This window comes from Phalacrocorax carbo, chromosome 1, assembly GCF_963921805.1.
Source record: "Phalacrocorax carbo chromosome 1, bPhaCar2.1, whole genome shotgun sequence".
Classification (NCBI taxonomy): Eukaryota; Metazoa; Chordata; class Aves; order Suliformes; family Phalacrocoracidae; genus Phalacrocorax; species Phalacrocorax carbo.
Window position 1 is genome coordinate 11,050,239 of NC_087513.1, and position 21,938 is coordinate 11,072,176.

The window sequence follows — 21,938 nt, forward strand, 5'->3', positions numbered from 1 at the left end:
CTGTCTGAAAATGACCAGAGGGCTGGAGCACCTCTTCTATGAAGAAAGGCTGAGAGAGTTGGGATTGTTCAACCCGAAGCGAAGGCTCCGGGGAGACCTTATTGAAACCTTCTAACATATAAAGTGGGTTTATAAGGAAGACAGAGTCTTTTTACCAGGACCTGTACTGACAGGACAAGGGGCAACAGTTTTAAACTGGAAGAGGGTAGATTTAGATTGGACATAAGGAAGAAATGTTTTACAATGAGGGGTGGTGGGATACTGGAACAGGTTTCACTAAGTTGCAGATGCCTTATCCCTGGAAGAGTTCAAGGTCAAGTTGGATGGTGATCTGAGCAGTGTGATCTAGTAAAAGATGTCCCTGCCCATGGCGTAGGGCTTGGACTACATGGTCTTTAAAGGTCCTTTTCAACCCAAATCATTCTATGATTCTATGATATGAAAGAGATGACAATCATTATTGAAGGGTTCAACACACAAACTGCAGATACTCCTGTACTGTGTGAGTGGTATTCTGGGAACAGTTGCCCATTCAGGCAAGGGTATTTTGCAGTTAAAGAAGTAGGAACACTTTTATCCTTTGACATTGGTTTCTTCTGTACCTTTGACTAGGAGCTTCAGGCACTCATGTCTCACTCGTTTCACCCGGTGTTTTGTCTTGAACAGATACAGCCAGTGACTCTGCCAGGAAAATTCCACTTCCATTGCAGTTTCTTACCTCTGCATTGAGCTTCAACTACTGAAGCAACGTCAGACTGTCACGTGTATAGTACTGGCTAGGAAGAGTCTAAAAACTGTTATTTCCAAGGAAAATCAGAAATCATTATATATCATACAACTGCTCACTTCTGTGTTTTTGTTAGGAAGTGAATGAATAGACAAATGATCAAGGTTACTAGCAAGAGTAGTCTCCAATTAACCTACAAATCATACACTAACACATACTTATTTTTCAAAAAAATTTTAGTTAAACCGAACTTTATCTTCTGGAGAGAAAATTCCTATCTCCTACAACATGATCCCTGACTCATTACACACTAGCAGTGTATAGGGCAGCAATAAAGGACCAAGTCAGAAACAGTTGCTTTCACAACAGCAGAGAATTTATGTTATTTTTGGAACAGTTCCATATTTCTGCACCAAGGCTTGATCCAATTTTTTTTCAAGGCCTTTTTAGACTGGTATCTCAAAACCACAGGGAGTTCCATCTATTTTGTTCTTGCACATGTGTGAAATACTATCTTTGCTGTTTTCTGCCTTCCCAATAACTCAAATATCTCAGGAGTATTGAGCCTTTAATCCTAACATATACTAAAACATAAAAGAACCTGAAAAAAACAGTCTGGACTTTCAAATATTTTTCTTGAATCAATAGAATCTTATACTCACTAAGTATGAGACTGTTGGCTTGATTATAATGGATAGCAATCCATAGATTTAAAGAGAAGTCAAGCCAATCTGAAATGTTACCAACACTGACCTGAACAGTGGTTGAACTGCATTTTTTGGGTTTGAGTTCCTGTCCAGTAGCACATAGCAAAAGAAACTGCTGCACAATCTCCGTATCTTTCCTAAAGAGTAATATAAGGCTGGTGATCCCTTTTTTAAAACACATTTTTAGCAATTGTAATATCTGCTTTTATAGTCTTACTGCCATTCTGATTTACATGTAGATGAGGTCAGTTTGTAAAATAAAGTATTACTGAATAAAACGTGATCCTTGCCCAGGAAGAGATCTAAATGAAAGAATAATATATTGCCAGACTTCTCTACTAACTCTATAAATAAAAAAGGCTGAAATTCAACCTAGCATTGTTTAAACTGGTTTTAATATTAAATCACAACCTTGCTTTCTTCCATCAGGCTCTACCAAAGACCTACCATCTAATATTCTTGACAGCATATGATTAATCAATGCCAACAAAATTTAAAGCAGTAAATACCAGCAAGGGTGATTTCTCACATGATTAGCTGCTTCAGTACAGAGGAAAAAAGGAGACACAAGGGAATAGAAAATAAGTAATGAAAGTACTTGCAGCTAACCTGTCACATGTTGATCCCCTCATGCTGCACCTCCTTTATTTCTGGGAATACAAATTTTAATTTTAAAAATTGAAAAGATCAGATATTCTTTCTATCACAAGCGATCCTTAAGCAATGAATCAGGCTCATGCACTGACACCAGTCTTTATCCTCTTCCTGCTTTGTTTATTTAAAGCTATTTATTATATTTTATACATGCTTACCTGAGCTAGGAATAGCCATACTACTAATTTGAAGAAGTGATTCAAGATAAAACAGTAGCATTGTAAACATAAGGATTATCAGCTGCTTCTCTAAACTCTGGGAAACGTTTCCTTTATCTATCCCTGATTGGCCCAGTCCTCTAATTTGCCCACCTGGCTCTCCAGTAATAATTGGAGTAATTATCTCTGCCTTCTTGAGGTATTTGCTGGTATAATACTGTTGATTTTCCTAAAAAGAAGCAGAAAGAATTTAAATAAGAATAAGGACTGCAGACAGAGATAGAAACATAAATGGAAAAAGGGCAAGATAATCTTCTGTATTCTTCTATAGTCTGTCACAAACAGCATTGCTTTACATAGTTATAAATCATCATGTTCCTGAATTGTTATTATAAAGTGTCATTAAAGAGAAGCAAATAATCTAGGGAGCCTGGCTGTGATTAACTACTGGCTAGCTAACAGCTTGTGCCCCTCTGGTATGAACTCGGACTGAATAGCTATTAGCCATTAATTCATGTGGCAAGAAGATTCTAAAAAACTTGATTTATTTTTTTTAGCTTTGATTAAAAAGGTCTGCTTTTCCCATGAGATCTGAAGAAAATTAATAAATATTAAGAAGACAAATAAGAAAAACCAGAAAAACTTGAAAGCACAGGTATTTCATCTTGAAACCAAAATATCACCCTTTGATATGATGCTTCAGTAATCACCTGGAAAGATAATTTTCTTGCCTAATGTTCTTAAGCACTTTTATTGGCCTAGCTCTTAAACACATTTCTGCTAACATAAAGCTGCTTGGGACTTCCTGGAGGTTTCTTCTTGCGACTCCTTGGAGATGTAAAGACATCAGAGTGTTTGGGTTGGGAAGTGGAGTGCTAGTAATTCAATCAAAAATCTGACAACTCTACATGGTTTCATTTCTGAGGGAATAGAAAAGGAGTTCTGGTAGAATTCTGTAATCTATGTCTTTAGAAAGATATGGTTATGAAGGAAATCAGATTTAATACCAACTGGCACATTTACCAGTTAATAATGAAGACCTTCAACACTGGAAAGCAAACAAGGGGACTCGCCCCATGAAAAATGCATTAAAGGTGAAGATGATGGAATGTATAACTGCTGGACCTGAACCTTGCCTGGTGTAAGTCTGAAGAAGAGCTACTTCACCTAGTGAGTAATTTAAACCAGTCACTTTTCATGATCAGTGCTCATTCAGAATCAGCAAAAGTCACTTGAAGCATTAATGTGATAGAAGGTGAATTGCTAAATCCTAAATAACATTCCCCTCTGTGATGAAAATTAAACTAGGAGATACTGAGTAGCGCCTTTAAATGTCATCTTCCTGGATAACTTGGGTGATCTTCTCCATTTAGGAGTGTGGTTAGGACCTGGAATGTTGTGCATACTCCAGTAAAATAGATCTCTTTTAAGGTCAATAATGTTTAGTGCTCAAGTATGTATGAGCTATTATGTAGTAGGAATGGGGTTGAGGGGACCTCAGGAGGTCATCCCATTGCTTCAAAACACAATATTGTTTCTAAAAGGCTTTTTGTAACTTGGACCAAAAAATTCTTAGTTGTGAAAGAGACTTTATAGCTTCATTAGTCTGTTCTAGTGCTTAGTTATACTTGATACTAAAATGTTTTTCCTAACATTTAGCCTAATCTTGCTTGCTGAAATTAGTACTCAAGGAGAGACATAAGAATCCAAAATCCAAGCTCTTCCCCTCACAAACAGCACATTTTATCAAGCACTCCCTATAAACAGACTTTTCTGAGCTTGCCTAAAATTGATAGCTGAGCTGCTCCTACTGAACAGTTCTATATTAAAGCTCCACTTTTGTTGTATTTATTGGAAATAAATACACTTCTATTCTTCTATACTTGACGGTCCTTTGTAACTCCTTAATGTTTGTAACTCATATGAAAGGAGCTGGTGTTGTGTTTGGTTTAGAAGACTACTCTCTATTTCTTTTGTTAGATAATTTATAACTTGCTTAGAAATTAAATTATTATGCTGGGGATTCAGAAAGGGGGTTTTTGTCTCCCTTCACATGTTCTTGTAGTATGAACCCTTTTTTTAAATTGATGTTCAAACAGTTACTTGGAATACTGTTTAAATGCAGATGGATCCAGAGCATTTCCAGGTGGGATCACGTGGCAGGCTAAAATTAAACTTCAGCTGACTAGCTGTCAGGATGTGAGACTGCTCAGAATTATTGGACTATAGGCTGTGTTTCAGGACAGAAATTTTTGAAAATCAGAGCAATAGAATGAATATAAATCTTTCATGTGATGGAATTGCCTAGATGCTTGTGATTGTCATGGTAGAGAGTCTGCTTTCATATCTATAATTAGAAGCTTCTGCTTTGTCCCCGTTTTATTTTCAGATTAATATGGTTTTCATAATGCTCCATGTTCATTATTTCATCCTATGATACTAGTCTTACAGCCTTGCAGCTTTAATGACATGTGTTATCCACTGCAACAGTATGTGAATAATTATTTGACTGTTAAGGAAAAGCTTCAGTGTATGTATTTCTTTTAAAGAATTCCTAACAGTTTGTCCTGTGTAGGCATTTGTAATTAGTATTGAAATTAGGGTATTATATGCTGCCTTTTCCTTTTGTGTATTATTTATTCTGATACTACTAAGCATGACTGAGAGAGAATCAACTGGACAGAAGACTAGTCAAATCTAGTGGCAGAAAGTGATGTACTGTGTGTGTAGAGGAGGATGCAGTTTATATCTCTTTACCTCCAAAGGGATTCAGGGGCTGAAACATAGCTGTATCGTGCTGCTTTAAATACCCTAAAATATTCTTCTGCCTCATTCCAACTGCTGCTTCAGAAAGTCATGTGTATCCCACAGGTTCTTCGTCACATCCTCCGTTCCTGACCAGATACTTCAGTTTCACTAGCACATATTAAATGACCCCAGATCCACATGTATATAGGCATAAACCTGATTTGCTCTTACAGCCAAGACAGGATTCAAAGCTCCCTTCACAGTCAGCTACCTGGAGTGCAAGTCCGTTTCCACTATCTGTTAAGAACCAAAAGATTATAATGAAAATTTGCCAAGTTTATTTTAGCTCGCATATCTAAAGTTTAGATGGCTGATATCAGATGAGAGTGAATGGTCCCCGGATCTGCACGTGTATTGATACCATCCATACTTCATTTTTTAAACTTTCTTTGGATTTTTTGTCTGCCAGATTGGCCTCACACTGACTGATTGTGATATGATAATAACATAACATGACTGAATTTCCAAGCCTTGGAAAAATGCACAAAGATTCTGGAGATCAGCTGGGTCAAACATCTGATGCATACATCTGCCTTCATGTCTCACACTGCTATAGTGCCTAGAAGTTCACATATTTTCCAGAAGTCTAGTAACATACTGCCTACAATAATTAGTCAATTTGTGTGATTTACTAGAAAAAGCCCCGTATGTAACTTGCATCAATGCCTGCTGAGCATGCTATGGGTTCTCCTGTTTCTTCCTGCTGCCCATCTCATATCTACAGCATTTATTCACCAGCCTCCTGATCACTTTGGCTGTGCCTGGCTGAGCATTTAGCTTTTATAAACATATTCACATTTATGGAATACTCTGTTATATCCTGGAAGGAATTGGATTCTTACTGATCTGAATGCAATTATTTGACTTGTTTATAAACTACACCCTTCTGACTAGTCTGATTATCTTAAGAGTTCCTTCTTACTTGGCAAGTAAAGGAGAGTGAAGGGAGGTTTTCCTTCTTGCCTCTGGACATTTGAGAGACTGACAAACATAGACACCTTAACTCTTTGTATACGTGTTGGTTCTAAGGCTATTTGGTGTTTTGTTTATGTTTTATAGCAGTATGCAAAGTCTCTGACTTTATACAGTCACATTTTTCACACTTTTCCATGTTTGAAAGAATTAAGCCTACACAATATCGACACTTAGTATCTTCCGTCATACTCAGTGCTTTCTTTTCAAACATGCCCACAAAGCAAAATTACCTAAGTTCCTGTAAAGTTATACTACAGCTTATTATAATTCAGAAACTATACAGTGTAACAATAGGTTTTTAAGTCCATGACAAATTTGTACATGAAAGCTGGCATTTCCAAAGAAAGGAATCTGAGCAGTGTGAAAAAGAAAATGAAAGAAAATTTTGTTCTTCAAAGAGAAATTTTTTTTTTCCTGTTGATGAATATTTTGTGCACAAAAAGAGCTTTCACATCAAAAGTGAGAGTTTGGGAAGCAGAGCCTAGGAAGTGCTCTTCGCCTATTAACACCTTACCTAGGTGTTGTTCCATTGGCTAAAGGGGCTACTCTAGATTTACAAAATTATACAAAGAGAATGAGACATTGAAAAGTCTCAGCTTGCCTTCAGAAAATGACTTAAGCATGTGTTTATGAAATTACATAAAATAAGGATTAGTGTTCTGTTTTTATTGGGGATAACTGCAAGAATCCTACAACATGAGAAATAGATTTTTCCAGTTATCTTCAGTAGTGGAAAGAATATGAAAGCATATTGCTTTCCATCAGAAAACAGAAAAGCACCAATACGAGTGAGAAAGCCAGTCTTCCTAACATAACTTTGGTCATTCTCTGGGCAAAGCCCAGTAACTAGTATGTCATTGTACACTGTGCTTTTTTCCCCAGCCTTTTGAAATTGGCTTGTTGAGTCTAACTGGCTGTATGCAGGTACAGACTTATCCAGAAGGAGGAAAGGTAAAGAGGCCACATCCCCCCCATACATGTCTCATCATTTTGGGTGTATGCCTTGTCACATTGTAAGGGAAAGACTGCAATGAAATCACAGATGAATCCAAGTATAATATGACAAATCAGTCCCCTCTTTATTGGCAGCATTTACTGCCCTTGGGTTCCTTGTTCTGAATCAAATTCCAAAATTAAATATTGCAGTTTTCCTGTTCAACAGAGCTGAGTAATTTGTTACAAGTAAAATTTTCTGCCACTGGCTAAAGATTCTAAATAGAAGACAGCTTGAAAAATTGATATAATAGGAAGTGATGCAAATTGTGGGAGAAAGGAGATGCGCACACACAAAACACAAACACGTTCTTCTTCCCTGCCCCTCTCTGGGATCAACTGAATATATAGACATATATTTACAGCAATGACTAAAAGAAATAATTATTCTGATTTCTGCTGTAATCATGAGAAGAAAACTTTCTTAGGGCTACTTTGCCTGTAATGATTATAAATTCACAAAATGCACCTCTTTTTATTTAATTTATCTACATGATTACTTTTACCTGAATAATCCCAATTACACAATAGCGGATTTTTTCATAATAAAAGTCAATGTCAACAAATTTCTCAGAACAGCTTTCCTCAAAAGATTACAAGTTTTAATGAAATTTTACTCTTTTTTTAATTTAAAATTTAACAAAAACAGGAAGCAATACCTAAAATTTACATCTTTCTTCCTTAGTTTCTTAATGAACCATTTCAGTGAATAACCTGATCTTTATAATGTAGTTTCCCATGACAAAATGAGGGTTCCAATACATTCTCAGCTGCCAGAAATGCTTTGAGAATAGTGGTTGGGGAGATTTGTGTAATTATCTTTTCTGATGGTACCAAGTTACCTTTGATAGTTAGTACAGGAACTTCAGGGATTCTGTCTTAACAAAGTGATGTAATGTAGTTAGTACCCAAAGACTATGCTTCTATCTGGAAAAATGCATAAAATGCACACTGTGCATTCTGTTCTTCCATCTGTCCTCCTTCACTATTATCTGTACAATCTCAGATGAATATTTGAAATTACATTCAACTCCTTACAATAACATACAGCTGAGACATGCATCACTTAAGTGCAATTGGCCCCCACCTTTGCTATCCCCGCCCGGAAATTTTCATAGAGGTACCATATACTTGTGTTCTCCTCCCCTGCAGCAGTGACTGAGACCTACAACCTAAATGCAAGTGCTTCCTTGCTTTACATTACTTGTGAAAATAGTCTCCCTGATATCATTATGTTCATGCAGGCTGCATCTACCTTACTGTTGTGATTCAGGACAGCAACATAAATTCTTCAGTTTTACCTTTCTTGACGTTGTGTTGATGTACCTGGTTTTTTGTTTTTGTTTTTTTTGATACACCCAAATCTGGCTCCTTTTGAGGGAAACTAAACTGGAAACTCTGTTCCAGGTGAGCATTAAATGTGGTCCTGTCCCTAAATATGTCATGCTCAGTGATGGGTCTTTTGGACAGAACTGGACCACATGCAGAAAATGTACATTTGTATCACAGACCAGAGTAGTTCCAGTTTCAAGAAAAAGCTCTCAACTTTATACAATATAGATGCAGGTGCCTCAGAACCAATTGCTTTGATCTACTGATTTGTTCCTTTTGCATCAGTTTGGTGCTGTGTAGACAAAATAACAGATAATTAAGCAAACAGCTAAGTATAAGCTTATATACTTTGAAAACCCAGTTTTCTATTGCTCTTTAAAATTTCTCTATATAAAAAAATTTAAAATTTAAAAAATTAAAATATACATACCTCATTTTATACTTTCATCCTGTGATTAGATGGTGAGATAATCCCTTTGTGCCTGAGCGACATGAAATAAAGTAAAAAATTTGCCAGCTGCCATATTCTACAAGAAATCAAACAAGAAAGAGGTGAACAGTGATGAACATCTCAACTCTTGCTACCACACTACATTGAAGGAAAGTGTCTAACAGAGTCTTTCAGGTCCTTTTGAGGAGGAAATAAATAACGGCACACAAGAAAGTCCCACAATGTTCCCATTTAATCTTTTTCGTATAACTTTTTCTCATCCTAGGGTGCTCGTTTTATGAGAACTGAACTGATCTATAAGGAGGTGATGTCTAGTGGATTTTATTTATTCATCTCAAAACATATATTTAAAACTCTTAATGAAAGAGATATTGTAGAGTTATGTTGCAGACAATCAGGATTGGGTTTTTTTTACAATGTTTTTTCATTCATTGTATGAACTGAATTAAGTAACTTAAGTTCTCAATATATGTGTATATTCATTTATAAATTGTTTTTAAACTCATACTTTCATAAAGCTTTTGGAATTCGAGTGATGTTCATGACAGGACAGGCTGCCTCCAGTGAGTTAATGGGAGTTTTGCCATTGGGAGCCAATATTCCCCACAGTGCTCTTTGAGTTCTGCAATAAATTGTGAAATAAATTACTCAGATGAATAGACTTCATTGCATTGTATAGGAAATGTTGCTTCACTATACTATAAATTATAGAAGGTGTATACATTGTCATCACATACATAGGTTACATACACAGTCAAATAGATGTAGCGGGCTAAATTAATACTGTGTAACGGTTTAAATCAGGACGTACTCCATGAAAGTAATTGAAATTTCATCAGCCTAAGGTTGGCATGGGAGAAGAGGGACCACACAATGAGAAACTTTCAAGTACTTTGAAAAACACAGGAGCACTATCGGAGAGTGTAGAAAAATTAGGATCAAAGCATTTGGCTGACTGAGCAACTACAGTGCTGCAAACGATCCCTGAAGGTGGGAAGTCTGTCCTCTGAGCAACCCTGAGCTCAGACTCTGCAGCTTTTACTCTATTATTTAGTGTAGCAACACTTTTGTCCTACTCTACCTGTGATCTTTAACTCCCTAGGCTTTCACTGTACTGTATTTACTTTAAATAAGTGGTACTTTATTTCAGAAAGTTGCTTATAAAAATGTAAGGAATCCCTTGTGGCACAATCTTGTTGGAATGCAAATCACCAGTCTTGTCCTCAGAGACATATCCAAAACATGTAATTTTTTTTGCTCCCCTACTCAGTGTCTGTACTGACAGCAATGTTGTTTTGTTTGGTTTGTTTTTTTGTTTGTTTTAAATTAGGGTTAGATTGTGAAATGGGAGGTAAGATTTATGAAAAATTTGAACGGAAATTTCATATAATTCTACATGTTAGGAGCAAAAGTGAAGTCAGCAACCTGAAGTTAATTTAGGTAGCTATAACTTCATAAACTTAAATTTGAGCCCAAAGATTGTTGATTAGTTCAGCAAGCTAACACTTTGTGCTAAGTCAAGGTAGGTTTAACAGACATAGATTCCTAGGATTAGGTCGACTTCAATGATATATATGCATACATTTGTACAAATGCACATATATGCATATACATGTATGCATACATATGCATGCATATCTATATTGATATATGTGCACATATAGAAATTATTCAATCACACGCATATATGTGTATACTTATATATACAGTATGACCTAATAATAGTTCTCCATACATGTTTGGATAAAAACCCCTCGGTTCTGAATTAAATGCTCCATCTGTGTCTATGGGATTCTCCATTATTCCAAATATTACTTCTGTTTCGTGAGGTTTTATAATCTAGAAAATGAACATCCTTGTTTGTGACTGCAATGGATAGAAAAAAGACATGACCTGTGTTTCATGCTGGCTCTTACACAGAAAGGCAATGAGTCCTATTAATCTTGTTCAGTTTTACAACTGACTTTCACATGTTCTACTGGCCTATTGGTCTTTTTTATTTAAATACATTTACAATAATTTAATGATTAGTGATTTCATTGGCAATTTCTTTGGATTCTTAAATGGAGGATAAGGACAGTTCTGGTCTGATCCTTTAGGTTTTGCAAACAGGACCTGCTTAAGTAGTCTAGGAATTTTTCCTAATAGTAAAGGTTTTATTTCAGTCTCATACTCATTCTATTTCTATGTTAATTGTCTAATTAAAAACCTCAAGTTTTGCCTACTATATATAGAAAAAAAAAAGTAACCCAAAATCCTTCTACAGCTGGGACCTCTAAAAGAGATAATGCAATGAGTAATTTTATCCTGGGAGTTATGGGAGGATCAGCTGCTTCAGTAAAACTTTGCAACCAGTGGAAAGAAATAACCATTTTGAAGGTACAATTCATCTGACCTATTTTAGAGATCTATCTGCAAATAAGACAAACCACATTCTAGAAGAGCAATTGCTCTCCTTTTGCTCCAAAAGGAGCCTTGACATCTAGCTTACTTATAGACATCAATGTTCAGGCAGACGAGTCCTAGCAGCAGGGTCTATCTCCAACAGATGTTAGGTGACAATCACTGTAAAATGTTCTTGTATATGCATCAAGAAGTAAATTTTAAGCACATTTCAGTTTATTTGACAAAAATGCTAATTTAATTTGGTTTGCAGTTCTGAAACGGCTGCTGTGCTCAACAGCAAGTATAATTACCATTTGGAGTGTTAAGTTCTATAATTATCTTAAACTAACAAGAAGCATAAGACGGTGTCAATTTGGGTTTTTTTCTGTTGTTAGAAAAGGCTCTAATTAGGACATGAAAAATGGAATAGGGAAGAAATTTTGGGTTAGCAGTTTACTTAGATACAACATAACCACCTTGAAATCACAGACATAAAACAGACAACAGGTTTATTTCATTAGAGATGAAAACTGAAGCAGGTCACAAATCTAAATTAATGACCAATTTTGTGCATCTTTAGATTACAAATATTAATTCTGTTTTCATTGCATTTAAATAACATAATACGTTCAGTTCTCCAAATTCAGTGTTGTTAACTTGATATTTCTTTCCACAAGGCAACAGGAATTCTGCCAGAATTAGTGATCAATTTAGCAATAAAAGAAGTTTCTCTTGGTTCTACTTGAGGATAGCCCCACACTAATCATCTCTTTTCTCCACCTTTCAAATCTCACTGGGAAGAGTTAAAATAAGAAATCCCAACACTGTAGAGACAGTATAGATAGCCTGCAGAATTCTTCTACAGATTTAGTTATTGACACAAAGCTCATTAGAAAGAAGAGAACTAGGAACACTCACGATTCACTGTACCTAGAGTTACCGATTGCCTCTTAATGGTTTATGTCTCTCAGAAGAGTTGGTGCCTTGTATTTGCTGAAATAATTTCACCCTCAAAGCACACTAGCAGATAGCAGTCTCCCTTGTTGACCTGGGGCAAGCCTGGCAGGAAGTCTTGAGTTGCCTAAAGAGACCTTATATACTTTTCTCTGAATTCTGCACCTCTGAGGAGATAACGGCTCTAGCCCTGTTTATTTCACTTTAGTTCACCACAAAAACAGCACAGTCATAATCTCAGTTATAATATCAGGCAACAAAAAAAAAGCAACAGGAAACACAAGTGAATCCAATTAAAGCACAACACTTATAATTAGTAACATCGTCCTTTTTTACACAAGATCCCTAACATTTGTCACAACTGGGTAATGGGATATATAACCAGATAGTAAAGTCTGTCTCAGATTTAAACAACAGTCTCGTATAATTTTAGAATTAGGCTTTAAGACAGGCATGGAAATATCCTCAACAGCTCAGAGACCTTTGCTGTCTCATACTTCAGTGATTTATTCTGTGTTCAAAACTCATCAGTATTTAGACATTTAGTTAACCATTTGTTAACGGAAGGAAGACAAGGATCCCAGTGGGGTTGTCTTCACCAGCTAGGAAGGTGGAAAATAAAGAACTCTGGGAGCTGTTAGAGGAACAAAGATGAAACTGGGAAGAAGAAGGAACAAAGGATGTGGGAACTAGTCAGAGGGTATAAAATAATTCTCATAATCCACACCACGGGCCTGTTTGGAAGCACAGACCTTAAAAACCCAGGGAGTGAGCAGCCCACAAGGAAACAGGGTATGTGTCTGACAAAACAAGAGTGAGGAAAAGACTAAATTTCTTTGTTTAGATGTTTCTAGGGAATGACAACAAGGAATTGAAGTATCCTTGAACTTTGAGAATCTCCCTGTGGACTGTTACACATGGGCTCACAGCCTGTGCCACAATCACACCTCTTGTACATAACTGACAAAATTGATCAAGGCTGTTATATTTCCTCTTTGATTTCAGTGTAACAGTTGGGCCAAAATGACAGAAGCAAACCTGCTTACTTCTCAGAACTGCCAAGCTGTCTTTATATAAACTTTTTGTATTCAGCTTAGTCCAGCTCACATCATGAATACACGTTCCCAGTATTAGAAGCCTTTGGGTATCACAACCAACCTTCCATTTATGCAAAGAGCAAACCCAACCAGACATGACCAATCAGAAAGATGTATGCATCTGATGTCTCCAGCTCCCTGCAGCAAAACTAAGCAATACAGAGCTGGGCTTACATTCATGCTACAGCACTACTTTCTATCTCCTGCAGCAAAACTCTCTCAAATAAACAACTGGACTTGCTTTAATACAGGAGTGCTAACTTGTTGATAGCATCATTGCTATATTTAAAGCTCATTTCCTGAGGCAGCTTTTCTTTATTGTTGATAGTAAAATGGATGGTCTATGAAAAGAGATTTTTGAGCCACGATTTGTTTTCAAACAGTTGGGGAATAATGTCGGGACCACAAAGCAGATGAGTAAAACTAAGAACATCAGATGGATGCCCAAAGCAATTTTAAAAATACTGAAAATGTTGGCATTGGAGACAATGTCCTTTGCTTACAAAGCAATCGATTTTTACATGCCCTTATCTCAAAATGTATGGTGTCCACTCAGTTCTGCTCAACAGAACTTGTTTGAAGAACTCTTCAAATTGGATTTTCTCTGAGAAAGTCACCAGTACAATGACACTAACAACTTTTCTTTAAACAATATTAATTTGGAAAATGGCTTTGTGATCATTGTTGCTGCAAACTGGGCTGCAAGAGTAACTGTGTAGGGAGCAGGTCACAGGAAGGGGGATTATTCCCTTCCACTGGGTGGTTGTGAGGCCCCATCCAGAACAATATGTCTGGTTTGGAGCCTCTGGAGATATTGAGAAGACCCCGACAGAGTGCCAGTATGATGGTTAAGGGCCAGTGCAAGTGTCATTCAGGAAAGGCTGAGGATTTCTTTAAATCTTAGGAAAAGAGTCACTTTATGGGTAGCTAATTACCTTATAGGATAGTATAGAGAAGATGGAGCCAGAGTCTTCTCATAGTTCTGCAGCAAAGAAAGGAAAAAAAAAAAAAATTCACAAGCTGAAGTAAGGGAAATTCCAACCACATGTGAGGAAAGCAAACAAAAAAAAAATCACCATGATTTTAGTTAAACAGAGTAGGGTTGCCCAGAAAGGCTACAGAGGCCCTCCTGGAGATTTTCAAAACTCAGCAAACAAGCTCTGTCCAGTCTGATCTAATCTGGAAGTTAACTTTATTGTGAATGTGGGGTTGGACTGGAGACCTTCCGCAGTCCTTTCCTCTGAATTATCTTATCAGTCAACAATTGCTTCATAAAGCACACTTTGTTGTAAAACAGCATTGTTGCTGAAAAATGCCATTTTTTCCTTTGCCCAAACTCATTTCATCCTTCACAGTGGCATAAAGCATGTGCTGAACTGAGTTGAGTGACTAACCCAAAACCAATACATTGGGAGTGTGTGGGGTGTGGAGCCGGCAGTTGTTCGATTATTTCTGCCAACTACTTCACTAGGCAGCTGTACAAACATATATGGCTAAAGGAGATAACGTCAGGGAAACTGTGTGGGAAGAAATAAGCAGGAGTGTGAAGAGAGCTCTTTCAGTGCCAGTGCCCGTTTATGTCATTTTAAGATGAGTAAGAATCAGTGATTAGTTATAGGTAAAGATGTTCTTTGCAGCTAGACCAGTGCTAGGGATGGTATTATTTTCTTTAAGGAGACATCTCACCAGGAAGAGTTTAAAGCAGCAATCTGCTGCAACTGTTTATTAAACACTCCATAGTATCTTTCATAACCATTGTGTTGGCCAAATTTCTCCCAGGTAATTACCTTCTATTGCTTGAAGTTCCCTGCTGCAACTGCATACAGCTAATGTATTCTTTTCTTTCCCTACCCTACATATGCCAGTAAGACTTGGCACATCTCATCACAGGTTTTTTATATAAGGGGGTATTTTAAAAAATTATCTTTGCTGAGTAACAGAAGTAAGAAAACCAGATTTCCTTTGCCTTTCCTTTGTCTGAGCAGTAGGATGATGGTTTTATGGGTAAAGTATTGAGGAAGATTCAGCAACAGTGTGTGTAGTTCCCAATGGCCCCAGTTTTTTCTTTGACAGTAGAGGAGTTAATTCTACCAATACCAGTGCCTGTTTTCAAAGCATAACAAACAGCTTTCAGAAAGTACACTGCTCAGCAGGGTAGCCGACTTGTCTTATGTGCCTTGAAGCAGTCTTGATAAAAAAAAGTGCTCCTTTGCTGCAGCTTGTATGTCACATGGAGAAAGGAAGGAAATTCAGCATTGAGCTTGAAATCTTATTATGTTGTCTCTTTGTGCTTCTCTGAGATAGGTCAGAAAAGTAACGAAGATTACAATATATGTTTAGTTGCAATTATTGCCTGTAGCTATGGTTGCCTGACCCTTCTGAGTAGAAGACCTGCTTATAATTACTTATAGTTTTGTGCAAATAGTGAAGGTAAACATACAATACAGACCACTCAAAACCATAGGTGCACACAGAATACTGTAGCCTAACCCACATGACTCAAAACTGAACAAGAAGACAGGATCACATGATGATTTTTGTGGCTGGATTGGGTAAAGTTAGACAGTTTTTTATGCTCTTTAAGCCTCAGTTCTTTGTAAATTTAAAAATAATGATACTACCCTTTTTAAATTTTGTCTTTTGCGAACTGCCACTGGCATTACTATTACTAAGGGAAGCAAACCAAAATTTTACAGTTTGTGCAAGCAGTTGAGAGTATGTATCACAAAGGGCCTGAGACAGAAATTTTGATTATTTTGAGGGAAATCTTGACTATTAACTGACAGCATGATGGGCTCTTTGGGCTTAATTCTATTTAATGTAGATGGCTGTATCTGTTGTTCAACTGAACTATATAGTATAAATTCTATTTCAGATTTTGAAGTTGAGTGCCATGCACAGGATAATTAAATGTCTTGCAAGCCATTTCAGGATCAAGTTTGCAGTCTCCCACATCATTGTGATGTCCTTGGTTCCAAGTAACATATTAAAATGGCTGCATTCTTTCCTGTAGCCAAACTATACCAGGAAGGAGGAAAGAAAATTATGAAAGGAGTTAAAAACAATGTTTACCTGAGTTATGCTTCATACAGATCCTCAAATTTCAGATCTGAAGATAGTAAAATGTATATATGTGAATGGTAAATAAAGCATCTCCACCTTTGGAAGAGCTACCACTACAGGCAACTTGTGGATTCAGCACTGAAAGGAAGATGAATATAACAGTACTCACAGGCTTGCAGTTCAGCAGTGGATCCCCAAAGTTTTGCTTGTGAAACCACATATGAGGGGACACTACTTATACATGTGGTCATAAGGGGGTAAAACTGTCCTGAAATGACTTAGACAGAACATGGTCTTCAGGTTCTTCAGCTGCACAGCTGTCTTCACAATGATAATCACTTTACAGAAATAATTAGCGCTACCACCACCATACTCAATAAGCTCATGAAAATGTGCAGAGCAGTAGAGTCTTTGAGTAAGAATATGTAGTATTTTCCAAATCAGATGGGCAGCTTGATACTGCTCTCAGGGAAGCCAGTGAAAGTCAATTTTACATGATGAATCCAGATATTGTACTTTGAATTTGACAAAGATTAATTCCGACCCAATCATATTCATTACTACTGAAGAAGTTGCCTCGTAGACTTTTAGGAACATATAATTTCCTTCCAGAGGCAGATCATAATCTGAAATTATTTTTTTCTGATTTGATTGTTACTGTTACTGAGCTAATCTATATCTATACCTCAATATTTGCATATTTAAATATTTCTACTTTTATACTTATGTTCTTTGTTATTAATTGCTTTTGTTGGGATGTCAGTGAACAGGTGTTTAAGTCACTAGATAATGTCAAACACCAATGAGAACAACTAACTAGTTCAGATCCTATGAATTTTTCTCTGTCTTCAGTCATTTAACATTCAGCATACACATTAAGCAGTTGAACATATTTCTAATATTTTATATAGCTGCTAACATTTTTTACTGACTTAGGTCAGAAAAATTAAGGAACTTGTATTCTGTAAGAAGTTAAACAAACTTAATTTGTTGCGCAGCAGGTTGCTCACAAACAACATTGCAAGCTGATGCTAGAAACAGGAGTCTCATGTGATAGTTTACTGTTCTTCACAAGGTTTTGTCTAGTGATGCTGAGTGTGTCAACTGGCATGGTAATTAACCATGGCCTGGCACCAGCTCAGCAAGTCATTCTTCATGAACACTATCCTAAGGGATAGTGCAGTTTCAAATTTTTGAGCCATTTCCAAGCAGATCTTCAGTAGACATATCAGATCTCTAGGGGTTCTGAAAAGGCAGTGCTGTAGAGTTTTTAAATATTCCTTATGTCATTCAAGACTCTTTTTCTGGTGACTGTTTGGGACAAGCCATCTTTCTTCAGTTTATGTAAACCTGAACTGTGCATCAGATTTTTATTCAATCTTCTCTCTTATAATATAGGACGCTTCCTGAGTAAGTTCCAAATCCAAGAGAACGTATGCTCTCATCTCCTTAAATTTATCTTTGTTCTAGTTGGAAAAAAAAAAAAAAGATTACATTTCTGTTCTAAATTGATTGAAACTGTAAAAAGAGCTTGTGTAATTCCTGCAGGTAGTGAAATCCTATTCATTGATGATGATCACAAATACAATATTTGCTATACTTTATTACAAATTTATAATGAGTATACAACAGTAATAGTATTTTTCCAGTTCCTAGGTATTTTACATTTCAAAAACCACCAGACAAGTTTTAAATCACGTTATGCAAGGACTCTATGTTGCACTTTCAGTTTGTGAGGACTTGCAAAACCATCCTTTCAACGCCCACAGGCACAGCTTTAATTTGTAGCAATAAATTTCGAGCAAGACTTCAGCAGTCTTCTTCAAAAGAGTGGTACTAAATCTCAGGGATGCTTGCTAAAATCATGAGTGTTGGCCTCAGTGCATAGTCTGTGAGGCATTAACTCTCAAAGCAGTCTCACTGTACTATGGCAGAAGACAGAAAAAAACCCCTCATTTCTGTTTAAAGACAGTTGCCAGAAGATAAATCTACAGGAGCTGTCAGACCATTAGCTCACTATGAGAACCTTCTTTGTATTTATTACTGAAAAGGTTCAGTTAATTATACAAGTCCTACTGCATACATACTGCCCAGGAGCAGGAAAAGATTTTTAATGAGTTACAAAAGGGTTTTTATTTATGTCTACAAATAGATGGTCTTTGCTTCAGCGACTTCAGAAAATTTAGGGGGAGTTTCTAAGCCAGCCAGACAGACATATTTAAATGCAAATATGTGTGTGTTTTCTGATTTACCTTTTCTAGGGCACAGAGTTTGGAGAAAATTTTCATCAGAAAAGTTTCCCAATTGCAGGTGGAATTGCTGTCAAATCTAGGTGAAGTTCAACCAATTATAGCATCAAGACCCCTTACCTGGGACAGGCTCTCAGCTTCCAGTACCTCTGTCCTGTGTGGCACCAGGGAGAGGTCTCAGCACCTGAGATGTGAGATTTCCAGGAATCAGTCTCTGACTTTTTTTTTTTCACTTTTAATGGTCATGAATAAACATTTTAAGCCATCATACTGGAAAAATTTCAGTCTTGCACTATAAAATTTTTTCCCCTTACATCTCTGCTACCAACCTATCACATCCTCCCATTACTAAACATTAGGCCCCTCTCTTTTTCTGAAATACATAAGTCCCAGCACTCGCTTTCTTTGTAAGAGGACTTCCACCATCTCCCCTATTTTCCATGAAGGTTCAGAAACATTTCTGGCATTTTCACTCCCATAGAATATTGAGACCTCTTCTATAGAGTCATTTAGTCCACTTGGAATATTGACTTATCTTTTTGAGCTTCACCACCGGTTTTTAAGTGATATATAATTCCATTTATTTAACAGGTTTCTTCCCAGTTCATGAGCACTGTAAATAGGAGCACATTTTCCCTTTCTCTTTTTCTTTTCATCATTTCAGTCTTCATCACAAAGCTCTATGAGAGCATTTAAATAAGTGCTGTACTGTCCCTGTGCTTTTTCTTCTGTTCCAGGTTTTTGTATGATGCTTTTTATTCAAATGTATTTCTGTGGACTTTAACCACACACATCAGTTCAACAGTGCAATGAAATACCAACTTTAGAATATGACTATTATAGCAGTTTGAGGGAGCAGCATTACATGAAATGAAGAATAATGGCACTGGTGAGTGCTGAATGAGAGGGAAAATATAAAGTATGTATTTCAATGAAAAGTAAGTACTTTAGACTATAAAGATTTCCAATGGAAGGTTACAAACTTTAAGGAAAAAAAAAAACAACAAACCCAAACCAAAAAACCAACCCAACATTTAACAGAAGGCTCTGGGCAGGAGCTGAAAGGTAAACTGATATTTCTCCAAACTGGTAACAACTTTAGGAACCATCTCCACATTACTGTAAGCAATGCTTCCAGGCATCAATCCTCCAGGGACTGCAGAACTTTGAATTCTACATAATACTGTGGAATACTCTGCATAACACTTCTGTCCATCCCTCCTGAGCAAAATTTGCATTAACACATTTTCCCAGTTTTGACTGAGCTTATTCCATGTTTATCCTGATTAATTGAAAGGATCATCCCTCATTGCTCTGTTGGACAGATTATGCAGGTAGTCAAATCCCAATAGTAATTACAAGTATTCATTTTTGTGCTAAAATTTCCAACAGCCAGCCACAAAACACTCTCATGGTCCTGGAAGACAGATTTGGCTTTCTTTCATATATTAGATAAAATGAGCTTTGTTAGAATTATCACAGCTCTTACTATCACACCGAATAGGCGATTTCTCATACTCTTATACTTAGTAGTCTTATTAGCAACAATTATTTCAGTAATCATTCTTATTTAATGACAGAGAACTAACATCTCAGCAGTGGGCTGCTACTACTGTACCAGGTAACGTAAGTACGCAAAACAAAATCTATTAATATAATAGCATTACCTGTCTTCCACATGAACAGTCAGTGCAGAAGCATCTGCTCTGGTACCCAAGCTGTGCAGCACACAAGCCTATGCTCACCAGTGTGTAGTTCCAGGGAGGTATGAGCAAGATTTTAAGCATATTTCACTGAAGAGCCTCGGAGCTGCAATATAAATATGAGGGGGAATCTGGAAATCATGATGTGAGGAATGAATAGGCAGGTTCTTACCAAACAGTAATATCTCCAGTTACCGTGATAGTGTGCCTACTAGGTTTATAGCACAAAAGAGTGCTAACATATTGCATTAGCTTGAGTATGTGTATGGATATATTTGTGTATAGAAATGCCATCTTCCACCTCCTTCTCAAACAAAGCTTTATAGAGTTACATATGCCACCATGTGTTAAGTAATTTTTTATGGGCTATAAATTACTTGGGCAAGCTGTGAAATGAAACAGCTTGTTCCACTGCACTAACAGTGGAGGCTCATTGCTTATTGTCTGTGCAGTAAATGTGCAATGAGCCACTCTCTGAACTAACTGGAATGAAAACACATTGTATGTGGTTCTTACACCGATTTCTGTCCACTGTGTATTCTTCCCTGTGATAGGACAGCTTTATGACAAAGGGAAAGTACCAAAATATTCTATTATTTGCACTGCTAAGTTGGAAAATATAAGTCATTTTTTTTCAGTTTGGTTACCAGTTTTAAAATCTTTAGTGTGCCTAGTAAAGAAAAAGCTGTATTAGATGTGTAGGTAACATCTACTCCTGAAGTCAGGACTTTATCCTTGAACTGTTTTCCTATTATCTTCCTGATTATCTAAATTCTGTAAAGACCTGCATCTAGTTTTATCCACCTACCTATGAGACTTGATTTTTTTCTTTCATCAGACCATACGTCCAAAACACTAAAAGGAATGGAAAATCGCTACCCAAGCAGCTATCTGCCAAAGCAAATGGGGAAATTCCTAGGTGTTCCTGTAATGCAGCATGTTCTTTGGTTTACATTTACGTGCAATATGACTAGTATTGCTTATGTCTGACCTACAAATTTGGCAGAAATTGTATGAAGAAACTTGGTTTCCATGTCACTCTGCTTTCCGAATAGTCAGCAGATTTCCTAACAGAAAAATTACATTTCAGAAATCCAATATTCAAGTACTTTGGTTTCATTGCTTTCATTTTTAGCTGTTGGTCTTAGAAAATATGTTGCTTTTACAATATTTTTAAAGTACACTGTGTATTCGAATTTACATTGGGGATGCTTGTTTACATCCCAAGTACCAAATACGCTGTTCAAAGGATTATTTTCCCTTTGGATTCACAAAAGTAAATAATATAGAAAACCTACTTGGCAAACTTCTTCCCCCTCCTGATACTGTGATACCGAATATTTCTGAATTGTTTTTGTAATTATTTGATCCTCATTATTATATCTATGGGCAGAGTTTCTATTTTCTCTTACTACCGTCAATGGGAGTCATTTCAGTCGAAGTGCTCATATTTCCGTTTTACTGTCATCATATTGTAACATAAGCCAAATGGACTTTAATCCATTTCCTGGGGTTTCTAGTGGTTCAAGCCAGAATGTCCAGTTTCATGACATCAAGCAGACAAAAAGAACAAATAAACCTTTTGTGATATTCATATCTTCATATATACATATATTTGGAGTGAGAAGGTGTAAACTTTTTCAATATTTTGGCACAGAAAGTGAAGGTTGGCTCAGAAGGGA

At 36.7% G+C, this 21,938-nt stretch overlaps 1 protein-coding gene and 1 long non-coding RNA gene across 2 annotated transcripts in view; one reads left to right on the forward strand and one right to left on the reverse strand.

The window, feature by feature from the left end:
- PCLO (piccolo presynaptic cytomatrix protein) overlaps window positions 1-21,938 on the forward strand; it is a 367,600-nt gene that overhangs the window by 325,332 nt on the left and 20,330 nt on the right. The gene's annotated exons all lie outside the window — the stretch shown is intronic.
- On the reverse strand, window positions 967-20,485 carry LOC135312017 (uncharacterized). Its single transcript, XR_010371632.1, has 5 exons — window positions 20,221-20,485; window positions 18,674-18,737; window positions 14,177-14,223; window positions 8,785-8,881; window positions 967-2,475 (listed from the first exon to the last, which is right to left on the reverse strand). It is a non-coding gene; the product is annotated as an uncharacterized LOC135312017 (long non-coding RNA).